We start from the raw sequence: 23,572 nt of genomic DNA on the forward strand, positions 1-23,572 counted from the left end.
TTTGACCAATGAAAAACTGAGATCAAACAAACCAAACGTTGATTAGAAAAAATAATGAACGGCCCGGGAAAAGTATCAATCTGCTAAGAATTGGAGAAAAACAATGTTATATTCTTATCACAATTTTTTTGTTCATTCAATGTATTGGCATAAATAGCTTTGTAATTCCGTAGTTGGGTGAAATTTTCTTTACTTTTTATTTTATAGTGTTATCTGATGCAAATATAGCTTACAAATAAATTGAACCACGACACACACTGTTATTAGTGGGAGACTTCTGAAATCTACTTCCAATTGGATTTTAATACGGGAATAGTCAAATCCATTGTGGCAGAGGCAACCCTTGATATCCATCTCATTAAAGATATTGGTAAAACATCGGTTTTAAAAATCAGAACTGTCGCACGGGAACGTACAAAAGGAAAAGATAAAAAAAATCCTTGTTTTCACAACATTTTGCATAAACATTTAAGCCATGTTTGAGCCAGTTACAGTCTGTGTAAAAAAAATCAAAAAAATTGTTTAAATACTTCAGTTCCGAGCTCGTCCGTTTTACCGTGTCCGATTTCATTTTAATTACAAACGTCACACGAAAACGTCAGCAATCTATGCAGTCTTGGGATCAGTACAACATCGTCTGCATGACAACATCAACATATAGACGATGTCACCTTATGGTAGGTTTTCATCAGGGTGAGGAAGTCAAACTGGAACTGCATGGTCGACTTTTATAGGTGGAAATCTAATTTAATCATTACATTTGCTTACTTCGCCTGTGCAAAAATCTAGGCAGGTGTATAGAAAAATGTCACTTTTTACGACTTTTTCACTCTCCGCATTGAAACAACAACTATCCCGGAACTCTCCTATGTCTCTGGTAAATGCATAGCAACTTGAAAGATCAATTTTAGAATCAAATCTTAACTGATACAATGTATATATTGCTACATTATCATTGACGTTAAACATAACTCTTTCCGTTTTATGATTAGCCCTTGTCACAGCTGTATGTCCGTACTCATAGAAATTTATTGATAAACCAACACTTGAAGCATGACAATCCGGAATTAGAACGTCACTGGTAACAAAAAAATATAAAATATGATTATTCTCTTTTTGCCGCCAAGCGATGATGTTCTAAAGGCTACATTATATTTGCCTTTTTCTAGACCCAGAATTGTTTTGAGTGTGATATATATATATATATATAAATATATGCATTCATTGTACAGAAATTTGTTTATTGTTGAAGACCAGAATACGTTTATATCTCGATGTCTTTTTATATATATATTTAGTGTCTTAGGGTTACTGTTGTATTTACCAATATTCTACATTGTTTTTTTTAATCATGCTCAAATTGAAACATAACGAATTAGTTCTAGGCATCTAATTGGTATTATTTGGGGTATATAAACGGAGAATTTCGTTAATGATTCAAAGCGAATAAATTTTAAAATCGTTAATTTTATCTAATATTGTTTGGGTTTAATGTTAATAGATAACTTTCAAATTCGTGCAGTTTCCCGTACATTTCCTATGTTACAATGCTAATATTATTACGTCATAGTAAGAATAAGAACCGATTGTTCAATGACATCATTCACACAGATTAACCGCTGACAATCTACCATAATGATTTCTGAACAGTATTATATGTACAATGATACTATCTTGAAAAAACTCCATCCATGTTTATATCTTTTGTAATTAAATATGAACATCATATTTGTTATTTGGCATGATTGTCTATATGTGTGGGGTTAGGTAGCCTTTCAGAATAAAAAATAATACAAAAACCCAATGCAGGGACCAGTTTAAACTAGTACCTACTACTATATTTTTAATACAATAATGTAATAGTAGCTAGTACATTTCATAGTCGACTTTTCACATATAGTCTTGAAGAACAGCTTTTACATTCATCGTAAAATGATGTTTCAAATTAAAGTACAGTAGATCTTTATTATCTCAAAATTCCAGCTATCTCAAAGTAAAATGTTGGCCCCAACTGATAGATAATCATTTATATACTCCGGATAAATTATATTTGTGTTATCTCAAATTAGTTTGTCATTTCTGTCAACTTAAACGAGAGTCCACTATAGTTGCTTGTTGTATCCTTGATGGTTCCGTTTCCAAATATTCCCCAAAAATTGAAAATGACACATTACAAATGAAAGCATCCGAATTAAATTTCATAAGAAACACTTAACCAAAACTTTTGAAGGCAACATTACTAGAACATTTGAGGGGCGTATGATCAAGGGAGCCTGAAAAGAATAATCAAATCCAACAACAGTCAAATTTGCCTAAGAGAGTTAATACCTTAGTGTCTTAATAATTTCTAAATTTATCAACGGCAAATTAAAGAGTATTTTGCTATAAATCATGCCATTAACATAGCACTAACTACTGGGCTGATAAAACTCTCTGGTTACTGTACTAGCAGTCCACCAAAAGCGGTATCATTCAGGTGCTTGGGGAAAAAAATGCTTTGTAAATTTTCCGTCAGAGGCGCTTTCTTGGACTGTCAGTATAAATTTCATGCCCTTCATCATGGTCGACTTACTTTGCAAAATCATCTACAAGGTATATAAATAATGTGTTTCCGTCTTTAATATGCATTTTAATAGAAAAAAAATGTTGCACTGGACATTCAGCAAATAAAAATTCATCATTGATTTTTTTGAATGTTATACTTCGAGTAATGGTAAATATTGAATATAATGAAAGAAAATCTGGTGTATATAGATATTTTAGTGTGATGTTGATGATTAGTGTTAAACGTCCAGTGGCAAATATTACATGTATATCAGTAAAAGAACATGTTAATGTGATATGAATATTAACCCTGCTTTGTACTAGACCGACACGCTTGACATGCTAGTTCACAGTGTAGCAGTCAACAGTGAGACATGTCACCCGCCCTGACACATTATTCTGACTCCTAACCAACCTGATTTTTCTATTGATCCTAAATGTCTCGTGCTTATCGGATGAGCGGCAAATATTCATTTTGAACATTTTGACCCGACCACCAACTTCCCTTGAAGTGAGAAAGCTCTCACGAGACTTCTAACAGAAAAATAATAAGGAATACGTGTACCATATTATACTTCAAATTAAAGTAATTTTCTTCATTCTGTTGTTGGAAGACTTTTTAATAAATTTTATCTTTATATCTTGCTAGTAAAATTTCAAAATAAAATGAACATTTTTACTTTTCGAGGTTTAATCCTTTAAAATAACGTTTTCCCGCGTTTTCGAAAACGTCACAAAGCAATATTTAATCACAGTTCGTCATATATTTATGGAAGACTAAAAATGTTACGAAATTATTTAGCTCATTTCAATTTATTTTCATAAAACTTTTAACAAAAACCCAGAAAAAGTATTGTAAAGTTGTGTAGGTGTACCAAACAAGTGGTGACCTGCATAAGTTGCCGAATCATAATTTCTCACCCAAACAACGTCGGCTTTCTCTAGAGAAACAATAATAGTTTGACTCATTGGCGAATAATCCCCTCCTTGTTCGTAAAAGTGAACAAGTGCATTTCCATTTTGCACAAGTTCCAGATATTCTACGTCGTCTGCTTTGTTGAATACTGTGACTGATATGAGATAAAGTCCTTTGATTGGTACAATCATGTGTCCATGTCTGGGGTCGTATGCATTTCCAACATTTGTAATTATTTTTTCGAATTGGACTGCTTGGTTTGGGCCAAGCGTTAGGTGCCGATTTACTGCTGCAGTAAATGCCACTGTCTGTCCGTCTGAATCACCTGTAAAGTAAGAGAGAATTGATTTTAAAAAAAACAGATACAAGACACTTATTAAATTTTGAAGGTTGATCAACGACTTTTATAGCGATTTACGCATTTACATAATATTCAGTAAATATAAAAAGGAATAGATTTCGAAAGAGACATTGATATGTGATTCAAAGTTAAATTCCTCTGCCCTATCCAAACTGTCAATAATTAGTGTCGTTCAGTAAATTTAACATTTTCAGAAAAATCCTTTTGAAATCAAGGGCAGATAGTTATCAAAGGTACAAGGATTATAATTTAATACGCCAGACGCGCGTTTCGTCTACACAAGACTCATCAGTGACGCTCAGATCAAAATAGTTATAAAGCCAAACAAGTACAAAGTTGAAGAGCATTGAGGACCCAAATTCCAAAAAGTTGTGCCAAATACGGCTAAGGTAATCTATTCCTAGGATAAGAAAATCCATATTTTTTTTTTTAGAAAAATTCAAAGTTTTGTAACAGAAAATTTATAAAAATGACCATATAATTGATATTCATGTCAACACCGAAGTGCTGACTACTGGGCTGGTGATACCCTCGGGGACGAAACGTCCACCAGCACATAATTATATTGAATTTGATAGGACAATTTGTGTTTTTTTAGGAAAATAAGGCCCGTGACCCCCTATTTTTGTTTGATATTTCGGAAGTATTTATGAAAAGCAATTATCTCATTAAATTTAAACCAATTCTATATTTTAACGACTCCACAATAAAGAAACATTTCCTATATAGCCACATAAAATTTCGATAATTTCAATGTATTTCAACGAAAAAAAAAAGTCTGTGACCCCCAGTTTTTATATTGAAATTTGAAAGTACATTGACCCAGAAGACTTTTACAGAAGTTTAATAAATTTCTATCGTCGAACATTTAGAGACCCAAGCTGCCTCAAACATCCACCAATTAATCAATAAATCCGCAATTGAATTATTTAATGATTCAAACTCTATACCTTCGTTTTATTTTCCAAAGTGATCGCCTTACCATTATTTAACAAAATCCGCTTAAAACTGGTCAAAGGATCACTACTCTGTTGCTCGTTTGAACAACATCTTTTAATATTTTGCATTTCTGCTTGTAGTTTTCCATTGGTATCCACAATTTCACGATAACCATGCTGCAATCGCTTGTTTTCGTTTTCTATCTCATTAACAGTGGATCTAAGATGTTTATTTTCTTCATTCACCTGTTTCACCACTAATGTAAGATGTTCTGTGAATAAAAATGATATTTTTGCGCTTTATACTCGGCCCCAAATTAGTAAACTCTTTCTTAATTACGTCGGTTTTTTCGTATCTAATCGTCGAGATATTGTTTTTGCAATAATTTCATAAAACGTTAAGCTCAAACACTCTAGTAAGCTACAATAAAGTCAAACAAGCAAATATGAAATAAGTTTCAAATAAGTTTAAAAAGAAGAAACATTTTTGAAATTTTGTTTAACCTCCTAATCGCATCTATAAGCAATTTTAAATATCCCTACACTGTATTTCAAACCCACTCTATATACAGTTAAATACACATGAGACGATACGTCTCTTTTTGTTTTTTTTTTTTTTTGCTGGGAGGGGGGATTTTCAATCTCTACTCAGCAAACTTTTTGAAAGCAGGTTTGATATGCTGATATTGTACTTTACAACTACATCATTGTTTCGATACAAAAACACTTGAGGGTGATTACTTTAGTATGATATGGAGATTACTCCGTAAATTGCCAGCTATAATCTAAATGGAAATTCACCTTAGCAAACTGAAAAGCATTGCACAGAGATCAAGACTAAGGATACATTTTCATCACTACCACCATATTGTACGTCACTGACGTTTAGACAATCTACCAATTTTATCTCTAAGAATGAAATATTATCTTCTGTTATAATGACAGTTTTATATAAAAATAAACAGTTCTTCGCCGAAAGTTTGTTCTTGTTCCAATGACATTATAGTGTGTGCGGTCGGTTGCTTTTGTAAAAATTACCTTTCTATAAAAGTGCTTCTGTAAAAAAATATTTATGTAAAAGCTAGATGCAATAGTTTCTATGATGAGTTTATTTGCTAAGTTGAAATGATAGCTATAAACTATATAGAATGAGAATCATTTCTTTCTGTCTTATTTTTTACAATTTTATAGCAATCAGATGTGACTAGATAATCACAATGATTGGTTGAAATTATAACACAAAATGATTGGTTGAAATAACATAAAATGTTTTGTTGAAATAACACAAACTGTTTTGCTGAGATTATCGTAGAGTTTTTTTTTTTTTTTTACCTTCATTCAAATTTATATTTATTTCGAAACATTTATACTTTTCTAATGTTCTTACCTAGCTTTCTCAAAATTTCTTTTTCTTCACTCTTAATATATAGCTCATTACTGGTAGCTCCAACTGATATTCCAGTCAGCATAACATATAAGACATACACAAATCCCTTCATGTCAAAATTGCAAGTGTATTTTCTTTGTGAAATACGACATCTGATTAACATGATTATGTCAGATAACGAATTCAATGTTCCTGAGAGAAGGCTTGTAGATCCGTTGTTTGAAATAAATATAGTAGAAAAATACCTGTGAAAGGTTTGTCGAAAGGATATGTTAATATTCTTACTTAACAGCTGTCTGGTGTGTTTCGATTACTCATTGGAATAAAACATAAGTATGAAAAAGATATGACGGGAACTACAAAAGCAAAGGTTGAATTTTTAGACCTGTGGTAGTTCCTTTATTTCAAAACAAGGATAAAGGACGAATTTTCTGTAGAGTTTTCATTCAATATTGTCAATGCCTTGTGTTTTATTTTGTAATTCTAAAATGAATTAGGCGTTATGAGAGTCCATTATAATGCGACATGATGAACAATTTTAAATTTCATTAGATACTGAATTTATTTTTTGCAATATTTGTTGTTACTTTTAACTGCCGCAGATTCGTAAGAGTGAATGCATGTTTGTTTTGTCTGTATGTTGAAAAGTTCAGTGTCACACTGCACTAGTACTGTCAATAATGTTGCTGCGTGAAATCTATTTGGAAGTATTGCAGCCAATATAAAAGTGTGAAACCGTACGGTGTATAAAGATAACAGCAGATCAAGTACTTTCAGCAAGCTTTCATGGTCGATTGAAAATGAAACTTGACGACAAAAGGGATGATTTCAGCTTCCCAATTGTGAATTCTCCATTACTTTGCATCAACATTCCAGCAGCTCCTACATATGGGATTAATATCTCAAAGTCGAAATTTTTGAAATTTAGTATAAAGCTTCATGTTAGTTTTAAATTTCGTGGATGTGGTTTTACATATATTGCTCTTCAACTACCTGTTACCGAATACTTATATCTATAGCAGGGGTACCATCAATGAGCAATCATAACTCACAGACCATAATTTTTTAAACGTTTCAAAATGTTCGGCTAAAATGTTAGGAAAAGGCGAAATCCTACCGTGTTCTACTCCGTTTTAAAGTAGGGGGATTTACACCTACCCTGGTTCCGCTGATTAGGACTTGGTAAATCTGTACATTGTAAAGATTATAGAAAACAAAGGAAAAACAATTTGAAGATACACAATAAATGTACTCAGGGGACCCTAAAATCACACGACGAAGAAAACAGAAAATACAACGGTCAAAAAGAAAAAAAAAAACAACAGTCTACAAAGTACTACACAAAAAACTGAAAGACTTAGCAATACGAATCCTGCCAAAACCTGGGCGTGATCATGGGAGCTCCGAATGGCTAAGTAAAACTTTTAACCAGAAGTCATTAAAGTATACAGAAAGTATGAATTGAGAGAATCTTACAATTAGCCGAGACTTTCTCAATTTTTATTATTTGTTCAATTTGTTATTTTAAGTTATTTTCTTATATAATTGGTTCACATTTTTCACATTTAAAAAAAAATATTAATCAGCTTTGATCTTGAAATTTCCTTGAAAACCTTTATACATGTACAACATTACGCGCTTTACAAATAGCATAAACTCATCATAGCTACCAGTTTTTACGTTTTGTACGCCAGATGCGCGTTTCGTCTACAAAAGACTCATAAGTAACGCTCGAATCGAAAAAGTTAAAATGGCCTAATAAAGTACGATGTTAAAGATCATTTAGGATCCAAAGTTCCGAAAGGTTTTGCCAAATACAGCTAAGGGAATCTATTTCTGGGGTCGAAAATCCTTAGTATTTCAAAAAATTCAAAGTTGTATATCAAGGATAATGAGTTGTCTTGTTGTTGTTTAAACTGTAAGTTGTCAAGAGAAAATAAAAGGATATGGAGTAAATGTACATGGGACAAAATCGCACACAATACATAGAAAACATAGAAAATTATCAATGAACAGGGCTTTTATTCCTGTTCTTCATCTTGCCAGTTGAGGTATATATATACATACAACTCGTCTAAACATCAGCCCAACAATGTTAGATCTGTAAATTGCTTTAGCAAATTATTAGTTCTTCCCTCGCCGGGATTCGAACTCATGCTACTGAGATATCGTGACACCAAATCGCCTGCACTGTATCCGACGCGCTAGACCACTCGACCACCTAGGCTTCACAATAATAAAGCTTTCGGTGGCCGGGTGTTACCTTTCCTCGTCAGTTTTAATCTAGCGTCGTAATACAGTACATGATATATAAAGTATGAAGATGGAATTGTTACAGATCAGCTGAAATAACTATTGTAAAGGATCCTACAAATTAATGCAAGCTACAGTCACAGAAATAATTATATTTTATAAGTACGTCTGAACCAGTGACAACTCTACAACAGATTTATCTATCGGATCACCAGCAGTATAAAAATTGCAGTTTTTTTGGTCTTTTGGAAAATGTTGTTTGTGCTGTATTTAGACCTCTCTAAGAAGAAATTTGCTTTGCATGCACACGTATAAAAATTGCGGTTTTTATCCAACGCAATCGTAGGTTTGAATGTTGTTTTCAATTTAGACTTGTTTATATTTTTTCGTTTGGGCTTGTATTATATTTGCCTTCGGGTTTATATAATCCGTTCATCCTATTTTGAATCCTCAAAATTCAAGAGTCTATCCTAAATTGAGGTAAATTGTATGGCTATACAAATACCGTTTCGATTCCTAACATCACTGAAGAGACATTATTTGTCGAAATCCGGATATGGTGTACAAAAACCTTTGCACCTTTTGTTTGCGGTATACCATCTTTTCCGCAAGTTTATTGTTTTCTGTTTAGTATTAAATCTATAATTAAGACCCATTTATTACATCGGTGATCCGTTTATTTTGCAATCGCCAATGGCAGTCAGCAGGGTTTAAGAACATTTGTTGTTCGACCTGTTAGTCAAATGCGTTCTGTTAAAATATACTTTTTCACTTTTTGGTCTTTTGGAAAATGTTGTTTGTGCTGTATGTAGACCTCTCTAAGAAGAAACTTGTTTTGCATGCACACGTATAAAAATTGCTGTTTTTATCCAACGCAATCATAGGTTTTAACGTTGTTTTAGACTTGTATATACATACATATATATAAATAGGAAGATGTGGTATGAGTGCCAATGAGACAACTCTCCATCCAAGTCACAATGTATAAAGAGCTAACAATTATAGGTCTAAGTACGGCCTTCAACACGGAGCCTTGGCTCACACCGAACAGCAAGCTATACAGGGCCCCACAATGACTAGTGTAAAACATTTCAAACAGGAAAACCAACGGTCTTATCTATATAAAAAATGAGAAACGAGAAACACCTATGAACCACACCAACAAGCGACAACCACTGAACAGCAGGCTCCTGACTTAGGACAGGTGCATAACAATGCAACGGGTTTAAACGTTTTAACATGCGCCAACCTTCACCATAACCTGAGACGGTAGTGTAACATTACAACATAAAAAGACACACTATAAAATATCAATTGAAATGGATTAACTCGATCAAAAAAACATTTAAACAAAAACAAGTAAACATACACTGAACGAATAAGTTTGATCTATGACACAATATAAATACAATATTAAAACGTAGGTGCCTATATAACATAGACGTTACAGGTAGTTATAAAAAAAAGATGTGGGAACTGTGTCAAAAAGACAACTATAACCTGGGACAAAATGGCGTTAAATAAAACAACGTACACAGGTAAATTTAAATATAATAATTTTGTTGTTAGGAGTACGGAAGTAAACATTTTTTTTCACAAAATTAATAAATTTGTTGTTCATAGTACGAGTACAGAAGTGAATTATTATCGTCATACTAAATACTTATCAAATGTGGTACATATTAAAAAAAAGTGAGACGAGATAAGTAAACATTGAATTACAGAAATGCATAACAAATTGTGTTAACAGGTTAAATAGACACGAAAGTACGGTTTAAGAGTACTCGCAGTTACTGACATCTAGTTAAAAGCCAAAAACAATTAATAATAAAAAATCATGCATCAGAGACTAAAATCAACTAAAACACATCCCCGGGATTTAGTGTTTTAACGTCATGGACAGTCAAAGAAAACATGACTTGTGCAATGCCAAAATAAAAGTATCGACAGGCAGTAGGATCGTTAGGATTTAACCTTATAATATATATGTATCATGTCATATATAGATAAAGCAATCTCTAAATAGAAAATAAACGTGGATGTGTATTTATACATCCCCAAAACCATTCGAAAAGAATACAAATTTAGTTATGTTTTAATTTGTTGATGACAAAATCGATGTTAGTGCCAATATAAACTATATTCAAAGATCTTATTACAACATTAATAAGATAACCTTTACTAATAAGTTTGTTTAAAGTTTCGATGAGTTTACACGGATCACATAGTGATTTCCACGCTTTTAGTACAATATTACCGTAAAATTTAGGATGTGATATACCGTTTTTAATAAGTTTTCTACAGGTACAGCCAAATTTACTAATCAAATCTTTGTATCTATGAAAAAAATTAGTAAATGTATGTATGTTAAAGCTCCTTCTGTATATGTGAATTAGGAATTAAAGCAATGATCGGAAACGTTTTTGCTCGAGCACAATGACTGGATACACTCTTCTCTCTCATTTATGAAAAAAAACATAAGTTATCAAAATTTGTTAGAATAAGATTTGACCTTAAACAAAGTCCAGTCAATCTTGATAAAACCGGACTAATGAACTGGAGGCAGGATACATTTACAATAATGAAGGAAGTTAGTTATTCAAATATATCCATGTTGATTATTCAAAATCTACTCATTTCATTAAAGTTTAAAGACATTTTATATTAACACATCTATATCACGGTAACGTTATAGGGATTATTTCTGAAGGAAGTCTGCATTGAATAATTTAAATGATGATGTTGAAGAATAACTGGATTATATGACTTTTAAATAGCATCATAACTTGAATTGTAGTATTTGAAAAAATTTCATAAGGAAGCAACAATACGAGACATTTTCTGGACCTCGAATAAACAAACAAATATATAAATAAGATTCTCGAGCCTGTATAATCATTCAGCAAATGTACTTCCGCACTGTACATTTCTGTATGGTCATTTGTTAAACTCTTGTTCAACTGGCAAGATGCGTATTCAAAAGAAAAATAACAATATGTTTAGTGTATTCATTGTGATCTTAATTACTCTGTCGGTCACAGAGTGTGAAAAAGGTATGTAAAGATAACATAAAACGATGATTTACAAAAGGTTCAAATACCATTTTGGGTAATTACCAAGGCGCGAATCAAGACATTATAAAGTGAAGGGGTTTAGGGCTGTGAGAGTATAAATGGGAACATTTATTTCAAGTCGCCATGTGAAACCCCATAAGATCATCCAAAAATAAAAACTTCTATATCACATTATAGTCATACGTACGGGTTTTATGATGGAAGATAACATTGAATTGATACATACTGATGTTTAAATTTGGATGTTTAGGACGAGTCTTATATGTACTATATATACATAGATTATGGTCAGTTTAACAACATATATCAATTCACAATATTTGAAAAATTTGACAATAAGGAAACAATGCAAATGGAACGCAAGAAATACTATTACGTATTTCGTTTTTATATGCTATTAGGGATTTTGTAATATGTGCGTTTAGACATTAAACATTTGCTTGTTTTTATAAGAATGGCCCGGTAATTGGTCGAATTTAATGTTTACCATAAACACAGAATTGTAATATTTTGATAGACGAATGCGATCAAATTAATTTGCTGCGGTCTGTACGCATGTGTGATATGCGCCAAACGGTGGGACATTATAAAATAAATAAAGACCATCCAATCTATATAATCGATGCCTCATAAAAAAAAGGAGTAAAGGCAATCCAATAGGTTGTTTCTTATTGTTCATCAAACCGATTTTCCTTTTTTTCAACATAATGTCTACTTTGCCCGAGATAGTAGAGAATTTATCAAAAACTGTGAGGTAAACTGCAGTAAATAAGTTAACGAAACATTGGCTAAACAATCATGATGTTTACCTATAATTATGAACCAGCACGTAACCAGTTTGGTGAAAAGTAACAGATGAAACCGCCAGTCGAGTATATGAATAATAGAAATTGATAAAGAATATTTCAATGCAATCAAAATACACAAAAATACAATTTGAAAGAGAATCGTGTTGTTGAAAAAATATTTATTCATTCTTGACATATTTTAGTTGCAATATTGTTTGTACACGGCAAATTCTGTCTGACAGTTGTAACTTATCAATTGCATCCTGAACACGACTTGTTATTTTGTCTTCACTTAATGAGGGGTCTGAATTGAATGTTTTGTAATCCCGTTTTTGCTTGCGTTTTGTTGGCTGGTTTTCCCATACAGATAAGTTTTTATGAACTGTGTAGTCAGCTATACATGTTTTAGGCAACACCGATTTCTTTTTTGGTGGTTTCCATGTGTTTTGTTTTGAAGTGCAAGGAGTATTGTCATTGATATCAATCTTCTTTTCACAACTTAATGAGGAGTCCATCTGTTTATTCCTTTGAGACCATTCGATAAGCTGATGCAGGACAGCGGATACATGACCGCATGTACCAGATAATCTGAAAACAAACCAAAACATCATCAGGGACTCTGAGCGAATCTTTCTGAAACATGAGGCAGATTTCGGGATGAGGATAGGGCGTCCCTCATATGGAGCTTTATGGAGTTTTAATTATATGTATGATAAATGCATTGACATTTTACAAGTTAAAATTCAAACGTTGGTTTGCTAAGGACCCCCCTTCAAAATCCTGGGTGTTATCAATATTCAGTAATGCATCGAGAGAACAGTTTACAGGGCGCATTTTAAAGATTTTAAAGGGGGTTCCCAAACCAGGATAAAAAAAAGGGGGGGGGGGGGGGGGGGGGGGTTCCAACAATGTGTCCCCATTCAAATGTATTAATCGTCCAAAAACTTGAAAAGGGGGGTTCCAACCCTCCCCCTCCCTCTGGGTCCGCCACTGGGGTGGGGTATAGTTATATTCCCCTTTATCTGACTCATAGAATGTGTCTGCATGTCTTATATATAAAGCAGTTGTTGTGCATTTCTAGAAAAAAAAGTGTACGTGTCCCTGCGATCAGTATTTTGAGAAAGAGGACCCCAAACTAGCAAACCTCAGAAGTTTTTTCCCTTCTTAAATCTGACGCCGGTATAATTATGTTGAACTGCGCCGTCAAGGTACAGTTTCTTTTCACGAGTGAAAATATTTTGATAGAAGTTTTCCTCATAAAATTCCGTGACAAGTGAAATAAAAAAAAACTTTTATAATTTTGCCACTTTGTGAGTGATACCAGTTGTCTTTCTTCAAGAATTTAGATTTGTGGTCATCTTTTTAACGACTTTAACGACTTTGGTGTTTTTGTTGGTTATTTATTCTACATTTCTGCGTGGCATCATTTTTATTAACCTTAATTTACACCTTCTAATATGTAGACTCATTCACATAGATTCTCATTGGCTGACCCACTTATTTGGAAGTTGATTGGGCGGTAAATTCTAAAATGTGTTTGTGTATTCTTTGTGTAATAGATGTACAATGCAGTACACATGTGACAGTGGAATGTGTTGTTTTATTACATTCGTGTGTTTTCTTTCAAATTTAATGAGACAAATAATGCCTTAAATGCAACTATAAAAAGTGTTTCGCATACGCATTGACTTCGCAAAAATTAACATATCTGAGTGACATCACAGCCGGAGTAAAATATAATAAAGTGACACAGGACAAAATAGGAATATCATTATGACAAAAGTCAAAACATGTGTGAATCTAGAGTGAAGCAGAAAAGGAAGTCTGTATCAAGGTAGGATATATAGGCACATATATTTCATTTATAATCTGTGATTTTTGTATTCATAGATTTAGTATTACACTTGCCTGGCTTTGCACAAGCAAACAGCAAATGTATAAATCTTGACTTTGTTTTGATTTTGCGGGTCATATTTTTTTATCTGAATGCGGACCTCATGTGTTCCTTTTCTCATGGAAGCATATACAAAAGCTTTAATGTAAAGTCCGTGGCTGACTAAGCTTGTTATAGGTGCAACATTTTGAAGAGAAATTACAGTGTCTTTAACATTTCCTGCATAAAATATTTTGGCACCACGACTTAAAGTTCTGAAACTCAGGTCTGTTCCTCTATTTTTTGCCTTTATTTCAAAATATTTATAAAGTTCAGAGGATGTAAAAAGACTGAGAAATATATTTATTTCGTCCGTTACATTTTCTAATTGGGTCCAGTTGTAAACAGACAAGAGAGGAGGTTTTAAAGTTGGAAATTTCTCTAATATTTCGTCAGTTAGTTTAGATGTTGTCGACAACTGCTGAATTTTTTTGTCAGTGTAGTACGGGTAGTCTGGGTCATACAAGGGGGTTGACTTCGTTTGGACTGTTAGTATATTTTGCACTGATGAAACCAGTTGTGACTTATTGAGTCCCGCAACTGATATACCGCGACAGCGTAACCAATACTGCAACTCTGGAACCTTCAACAAATGTGGCAATTTTCCTTGCAGTGATGCCCCCGGTATATCATCTTCCGTGAGCACCCATGGGAAATGATCTGGGTTATCTAGTACCGGCTGTGGCGCATCAAATTTTAGTTCTTGCTCAGCATCTACAACTATTTCATTATCATCCATAATGCTTAAAACTAACGCGATCAACTTTACAACTTTGTGGCGTTAAATTCAAAATGGCGTCGCAGCGTACACCAAAGAATATTACCCATGATGCATTAGATTCTGAAACGGCGAAATAATGAATTCAACGAGAAACAAACGGGTAAGGGGTCAATGAATTTTAAAAGAAAACACGTAAAATAAAATGCTGCTAAAATATTCTTAACACAGTCGAAAGTACATGACAATATTTTAGTCTTTTTACAGAATATTAAATAAAATATAAGTTATATCAATTATTAACGGCTTTGACATTGTATTTTACAGCCAGTTCTACTTGGGGCTCAAAGTTGCAATCAACCAACTATGTCAGTGATTGGCTTCCGATGCAATCTCAGAATGACAATAAGTATGGAAAGCCTCAGCTGTCATATATTAGAGATTTACAAAACGTTATGCTGAAGCTTAAAATGTAAAGTTAAGACAGCGTGATGTTGAATTGAGTCATCAAAATGCTAGCTCTAAATTACAATATGCTAAGTTGAATTTGCGCAATGTTGACTTGCAATGACAAGTGCTTTAGTCGTGATAGTATAATGATAAGTCACGATGTTGTGATGATATGCCAAACACACGTAACGTTTGGTTTAAAGTACATGATGTGAAGTTGACGTTGCATGATGTTAGCTTGCAGATGGATATTGCTCAGTCGTCCACTTCGATAGCTATGATAACAAATAAAATGAATAGCTAAAATGTATGGTGCTGACTTGTTATTAATAAATGTTGAGCTGAGATAGTACGATGTTATATCACTGTGATATTACGATAGGTCTATCATGCAATCTGTTGATTTAAAACACCATGATGCACAGTTGAAAGTACATGTTGTTAAGTTAAGATAACATGATGCTACACCACTATATTGAAACGAAAGGCTTACCATACAATTTGTTGACTTAAAACAACACGATACAACGTGTTAAGCTAAGATGCTCACTTGAAACTACACGACGTACAGTTGAAATTTTGTAATGTTAAGCTACGATAGCACGATGTTATATCATTTTAATGTCACAAAAGGCTTATTATACAATTTGCTCATTTAAAATTACACCTCGTACAGCTGAAAGTACGTGATGTTAAGCTAAGATAGAACGTTGTTATATCATAAGAATTTCACGATAGGCTTACCACACGATATGCTCATTTAAAACTACATGATTTTCAGCTGAAACTAGGTGATGTTAAGCTAAGATAGCATGTTGTTATATCATTAGAATGTCATGATAGGCTAACCACACGATATGCTCGTTTAAAACTACACGACGTACAGTTAAAAGTACTTGATGTTGAGCTGTGATAGCAATATCTTATATCATAATAATATCACGATAGGCTTGCCATACAATATGCTCATTTAAAACTACACGACGTACAGTCGAAAGTACGTGTTGTTCAGCTAAGACAGCACGATGTTATATCATCATAATGTCACGATAGGCTTATTATACAATTTGCTCATTTAAAATTACACCACGTACAGCTGAAAGTATGTGATGTTAAGCTAAGATAGCACGTTGTTATATAATTAGAATGTCACGATAGGCTTACCACACGATATGCTCATTTAAAACTACATGATTTTCAGTTGAAACTAGGTGATGCTAAGCTAAGATAGCATGTTGTTATATCATTTGAATGTCACGATAGGCTTACCATACAATATGCTCATTTAAAACTACACAACGTACAGTTGAAAGTATGTGATGTTGAGCTATGATAGAACGATGGTATATCATAATAATATCACGATAGGCTTGCCATACAATATGCTCATTCAAAACTACACGACGTACAGTTGAAAGTACGTGTTGTTGAGCTAAGATAGCACAATGTTATATCATTATGACGTCACGAGAGGCTTATCATACAATGTGTTGACTTGAAACTACACGATGTAAATTTGAAGTAGTTTAGTCTTGACTTGAAACAGTAAAATGTTAAGTTATAAAAACAAAACGTAAAGTCAAAATAAAACAATGATAGGATGACATATACTTGTGCAGAATTGAAGATTTTTGGTGTTGACTTCGAATATAGTACAAATATTAGATTGTTTTATGTTAAATTGAAAGACAATAACGATGCGTAAAACATTACAGAATTATGTGAATTGAAACTGCAATTCTATGGAAAAGAATGAGGGACAAATCCCCAGGATTTTTTCTTCTTCATTTGCAAGTTCGGAGGCAAAATGATATACAAAGAAAGTTTTCCATAAATTCATAAAGCAAAAGAATTACCCATCGCTATATATTACACTTGAATACAGTTTTGCCGTATATTTTACATGTTTTGTTTGGATCTTTTTTATGATTAAAACCAGACTCTTTTTTATGAACAATATTTAAGAAAATATTTATCTATGTTGTGTGTTAATATATTATACAACATATTATTGTGCTTATAAGACTTATGACTGTGAGGGTCAAATTTTACTCATATAAAATCACATCTATGTAAGAGTTAGCGGAGAATTTGTATTTACCACTCCCGTTTTCCCCGAAATAAAACATAAGAATCTGGAGTTTTAATCTTAAAAACAAAGATCAACTGTTATGACAAATAATACGCTTAGCTTAGGACTGAGAGGGTCAGAGCTATATCAGAATGTGACCCCCGGTCTTGTTAGAGGTATCAACAAATTTGAATTTTCTTTTCCACGAAATAAAACAAAAGAATCTGGACTTAATCAAAAGCGATGCGATTACGATTTCCATAGAATGTCAGAGACAGTTTGTCGACTAGTTCGTTGAAAATTCGACTAGGCAAGTAAAGTTTGTCTTGTAATAAAGCAGGATTTAGTCATATTCATATTACACTTACATGTTCTCGTCCTGATATGCATGTAATATTTGCCACTGTACGTAAAACGCACCCCTTTTTCCCGAAATAAAACAAAAAAATCTGGACTTAATCAAAACCGATGCTATTTGGATTTCCATAGATTGTCAGAGACGGTTTGTCAACTAGTTTGTTGAAAAATTCGGCTAAGCAAGCAAATTATGTCTTGTACAGAGCCAAGATTTATAAATTCATAAGGCAAAAGAATTACCCATCGCTTTATATTACACTTGAATACAGTTTTGCCGTATATTTTACATGTTTTGTTTGGATTTTTTTTATGATTAAAACCAGACTTTTTTTTATGAACAATATTTAAGAAATATTTATCTACATGTATGTTGTGTGTTAATATATATACAACATAATATTGTGCATATAAGACTTATGACTGTAAGGGTCAAATTTTACTCATATAAAATCACATCTATGTAAGAGTTAGCGGAGAATTTGTATTTACCACTCCCGTTTTCCCCGAAATAAAACATAAGAATCTGGAGTTTTAATCTTAAAAAACAAAGATCAACTGTTATGACAAATAATACGCTTAGCGTAGGACTGAGAGGGTCAGAGCTATATCAGAATGTGACCCCCCTCCCCGGTCTTGTTAGAGGTATCAAAAAAATTGAATTTTCTTTTCCACGAAATAAAACAAAAGAATCTGGACTTAATCAAAAGCGATGCGATTACGATTTCCATAGAATGTCAGAGACAGTTTGTCGACTAGTTTGTTGAAAAATTCGGCTAAGCAAGCAAATTATGTCTTGTACAGAGCCAAGATTTATAAATTCATAAAGCAAAAGAATTACCCATCGCTTTATATTACACTTGAATACAGTTTTGCCGTATATTTTACATGTTTTGTTTGGATTTATTTTTATGATTAAAAACCATTTTTTTTTTATGAACAATATTTAAGAAAATATTTATCTTTGTTGTGTGTTAATATATACAACATAATATTGTGCTTATAAGATATGACTGTGAGGGTCAAATTTTACTCATATAAAATCACATCTATGTAAGAGTTAGCGGAGAATTTGTATTTACCACTCCCGTTTCCCCGAAATAAAACTAAAGAATCTGGAGTCTTAATCTTAAAAAACAAAGATCAACTGATATGACAAATAATACGCTAAAGCGTAGGACAGGGTCAGAGTTATATGAGAATGTGACCCCCCCCCCCCCCCCCCCCCCCGGCCTTGTTAGAGGTATCTGAAAATTTGAATTTTCTTTTCCACGAAATAAAACAAAAAGAATTGATAGGTGGAAGAATCTTACTGCATGGGGCCAACCCAAACATAAAGTATGGTAGATTCTGTTGTATACTTTTCGCTCATACACGAAGGCTATGAAACCGAATGAAATTTGACCTAGAGCCTCCACTCTAAATCGTCAACTTTAAAAAAAAATATAACATTTACAGCAGTGCCAACCATTTTTCCAGCACCAAGTAAGATAGTGCCCAGGTTTATGTATATATCCACTCGGAGAATATTTTATTTTTTTAAATTTGTAAAGTCATTAATGGACAATGACCCCTTTAACTTATAATAAGAAGCCAATTGATGATTTCCGTCACTTATTTTCTTGTCCATAGTGATTTTCTTGGTTCTTTGCAGCTTCTCTCTATCTATATGTGTTTTCAAAGAAAAAGAAAAAAATAAAAAATCTGTAAAAAGTGTTTAAGTCCATGAATTATTTTGGTATTGCTTTGATTAATTTGTAGATATGTTTTTTTGATGTCAACAGTTTCTCTCTCTCTCTCTCTCTCTCTCTCTCTCTCTCTCATAGTTTTCATGAGTGTGGTCTAAATTAAAATCGGTAGATTTTTTTAAATTATTTGCCAAAATGAAGTTTATTCTTTTTTGAAAAACATAATAAAAAGTTTGGGCCACAGAGCATTTTGCAAGCTACAGGTTATGCAGTATTGTCAGATTTTGTATAAACTATACATTGAAAACTCAATGTTAGAAAATAAAAATAAAAATATAAAAATTGGGATCACGAGACTCGTTTTCTGTCTACAAAACAAAATAGATAAAGTCCCTACACATTCCATCATTAGAGACGAAAATGCCAAAGAGATTTCAAACTCATAAGTCGAAACCAGACTGACAATACCATGGCAAAAAATTAAAAAAATAAAAAACGACAAAAAATAATGTTATCCGAGTTATCTCCCCTATATGGAAAAGTTAAAAAACATATGCAAAAAACGTTCTGTATTCAAAAACAAATAGTCGTTTTAATCAGATAAATCTCACAATTTTTTAATTTTTCAAGATGAAAGTACTACATATGAATGACATTCCTCTCTCAAAATGTGTATATTTTTTTTAGATCTAGACCGATTGTGTTGAGCTATATGAGAATCTGAGGGAGCTACCATGCGATTTTTATGGGGGGTGGGTGGGTTTGATAGGATGAAAAATTTTGTCCTGCCCTTTTTTTAGTTGTAATCTCTGTCCTGCCTTTTTATTTTTCACTCTATTCGGTCCTGCATTTTTTTATTAGTTTATTCTGACTTTTTTTTTTACACAAATTGTCATCCTGCCTTTTTTTTGCCAAGTTTCTCATCCTGCCTTTTTTTTTACCCAAAACTCCTGTCCTGCCTTTTTTCAAATTTCATCCTAGCCCCCAATAAAAATCAAATGGTAGCTCCCTAAGATGGCGGAAGAAACCCGATCTACCCTAAGCCCTAAGAGCAATATATCTAATGAGGAAGAAATTTGTAATTTCGATCACGTCGAGTTACTTGTAGATCTCCTTTTGTTGAAAAGGGTTTCTGTTTTCATTTATCTATCTATAATACTGTTCAGGGGAAGGGGAGAATCGAAAAAAAAATACACAAAAATGGATAAAAGAAGGCGAAAGATACAAAAGGGATAGTAAAACTTTTAACCAAACTGACAATGTCATGACAAAAACTCAGCCGAAATAAACGATAGAAAAAAGATCAAATCCAAACAACAGTATATTAAGCGCAACATATAGAAAACCAAAAACTGAGCAACACGAAACACTAAAAAAAGGATCATCTCAGGTGCTCCAGAAGGGTAAGCAGATCCTGTTTCATATGTGGCACCCGTCACATGGCGATTTTGCAAATAAAGAAGGAATGTGTTATAATTTTCGAGGAACTCCCAAAAAACATGAATTACAGGGTGTCAAATCGATGATCGTGCTTAAAATAGGCTCCTTTTCATTAAAAAGAATTGATGAAAATGTATTTGTATTTAGTGTACAGTGGCAAATATTACATGCATATAAGGACGAGAATATGTAAGTGTGATATGAATATGAATAAACCCTGCTTTGTTACAAGACAAACTTTACTTGCCTAGTCGAATTTTCAACGAACTAGTCGACAAACTGTCTCTGACATTCTATGGAAATCGTAATCGCATCGCTTTTGATTAAGTCCAGATTCTTTTGTTTTATTTCGTGGAAAAGAAAATTCAATTTTTTTGATACCTCTAACAAGACCGGGGGGGGGGGGGGGGGTCACATTCTGATAAAGCTCTGACCCTCTCAGTCCTACGCTAAGCGTATTATTTGTCATAACAGTTGATCTTTGTTTTTTAAGATTAAAACTCCAGATTCTTATGTTTTATTTCGGGGAAAACGGGAGTGGTAAATACAAATTCTCCGCTAACTCTTACATAGATGTGATTTTATATGAGTAAAATTTGACCCTTACAGTCATAAGTCTTATAAGCACAATATTATGTTGTATATATATTAACACACAACATACATGTAGATAAATATTTCTTAAATATTGTTCATAAAAAAAAGTCTGGTTTTAATCATAAAAAAAATCCACATACGGCAAAACTGTATTCAAGTGTAATATAAAGCGATGGGTAATTCTTTTGCTTTATGAATTTATAAATCTTGGCTCTGTACAAGACATAATTTGCTTGCTTAGCCGAATTTTTCAACAAACTAGTTGACAAACCGTCTCTGACAATCTATGGAAATCCAAATAGCATCGGTTTTGATTAAGTCCAGATTTTTTTGTTTTATTTCGGGAAAAAGGGGTGCGTTTTACGTACAGTGGCAAATATTACATGCATATCAGGACGAGAACATGTAAGTGTAATATGAATATGACTAAATCCTGCTTTATTACAAGACAAACTTTACTTGCCTAGTCGAATTTTCAACGAACTAGTCGACAAACTGTCTCTGACATTCTATGGAAATCGTAATCGCATCGCTTTTGATTAAGTCCAGATTCTTTTGTTTTATTTCGTGGAAAAGAAAATTCAAATTTGTTGATACCTCTAACAAGACCGGGGGTCACATTCTGATATAGCTCTGACCCTCTCAGTCCTAAGCTAAGCGTATTATTTGTCATAACAGTTGATCTTTGTTTTTAAGATTAAAACTCCAGATTCTTATGTTTTATTTCGGGGAAAACGGGAGTGGTAAATACAAATTCTCCGCTAACTCTTACATAGATGTGATTTTATATGAGTAAAATTTGACCCTCACAGTCATAAGTCTTATAAGCACAATAATATGTTGTATAATATATTAACACACAACATAGATAAATATTTTCTTAAATATTGTTCATAAAAAAGAGTCTGGTTTTAATCATAAAAAAGATCCAAACAAAACATGTAAAATATACGGCAAAACTGTATTCAAGTGTAATATATAGCGATGGGTAATTCTTTTGCTTTATGAATTTATGGAAAACTTTCTTTGTATATCATTTTGCCTCCGAACTTGCAAATGAAGAAGAAAAAATCCTGGGGATTTGTCCCTCATTCTTTTCCATAGAATTGCAGTTTCAATTCACATAATTCTGTAATGTTTTACGCATCGTTATTGTCTTTCAATTTAACATAAAACGATCTAATATTTGTACTATATTCGAAGTCAACACCAAAAATCTTCAATTCTGCACAAGTATATGTCATCCTATCATTGTTTTATTTTGACTTTACGTTTTGTTTTTATAACTTAACATTTTACTGTTTCAAGTCAAGACTAAACTACTTCAAATTTACATCGTGTAGTTTCAAGTCAACACATTGTATGATAAGCCTCTCGTGACGTCATAATGATATAACATTGTGCTATCTTAGCTCAACAACACGTACTTTCAACTGTACGTCGTGTAGTTTTGAATGAGCATATTGTATGGCAAGCCTATCGTGATATTATTATGATATACCATCGTTCTATCATAGCTCAACATCACATACTTTCAACTGTACGTTGTGTAGTTTTAAATGAGCATATTGTATGGTAAACCTATCGTGACATTCAAATGATATAACAACATGCTATCTTAGCTTAGCATCACCTAGTTTCAACTGAAAATCATGTAGTTTTAAATGAGCATATCGTGTGGTAAGCCTATCGTGACATTCTAATTATATAACAACGTGCTATCTTAGCTTAACATCACATACTTTCAGCTGTACGTGGTGTAATTTTAAATGAGCAAATTGTATAATAAGCCTATCGTGACATTATGATGATATAACATCGTGCTGTCTTAGCTGAACAACACGTACTTTCGACTGTACGTCGTGTAGTTTTAAATGAGCATATTGTATGGCAAGCCTATCGTGATATTATTATGATATAAGATATTGCTATCACAGCTCAACATCAAGTACTTTCAACTGTACGTCGTGTAGTTTTAAACGCGCATATCGTGTGGTTAGCCTATCATGACATTCTAATGATATAACAACATGCTATCTTAGCTTAACATCACCTAGTTT

Source organism: Mytilus californianus, unplaced genomic scaffold (genome assembly GCF_021869535.1).
Source record: "Mytilus californianus isolate M0D057914Y unplaced genomic scaffold, xbMytCali1.0.p SCAF_7, whole genome shotgun sequence".
In the NCBI taxonomy this organism is placed as follows: domain Eukaryota; kingdom Metazoa; phylum Mollusca; class Bivalvia; order Mytilida; family Mytilidae; genus Mytilus; species Mytilus californianus.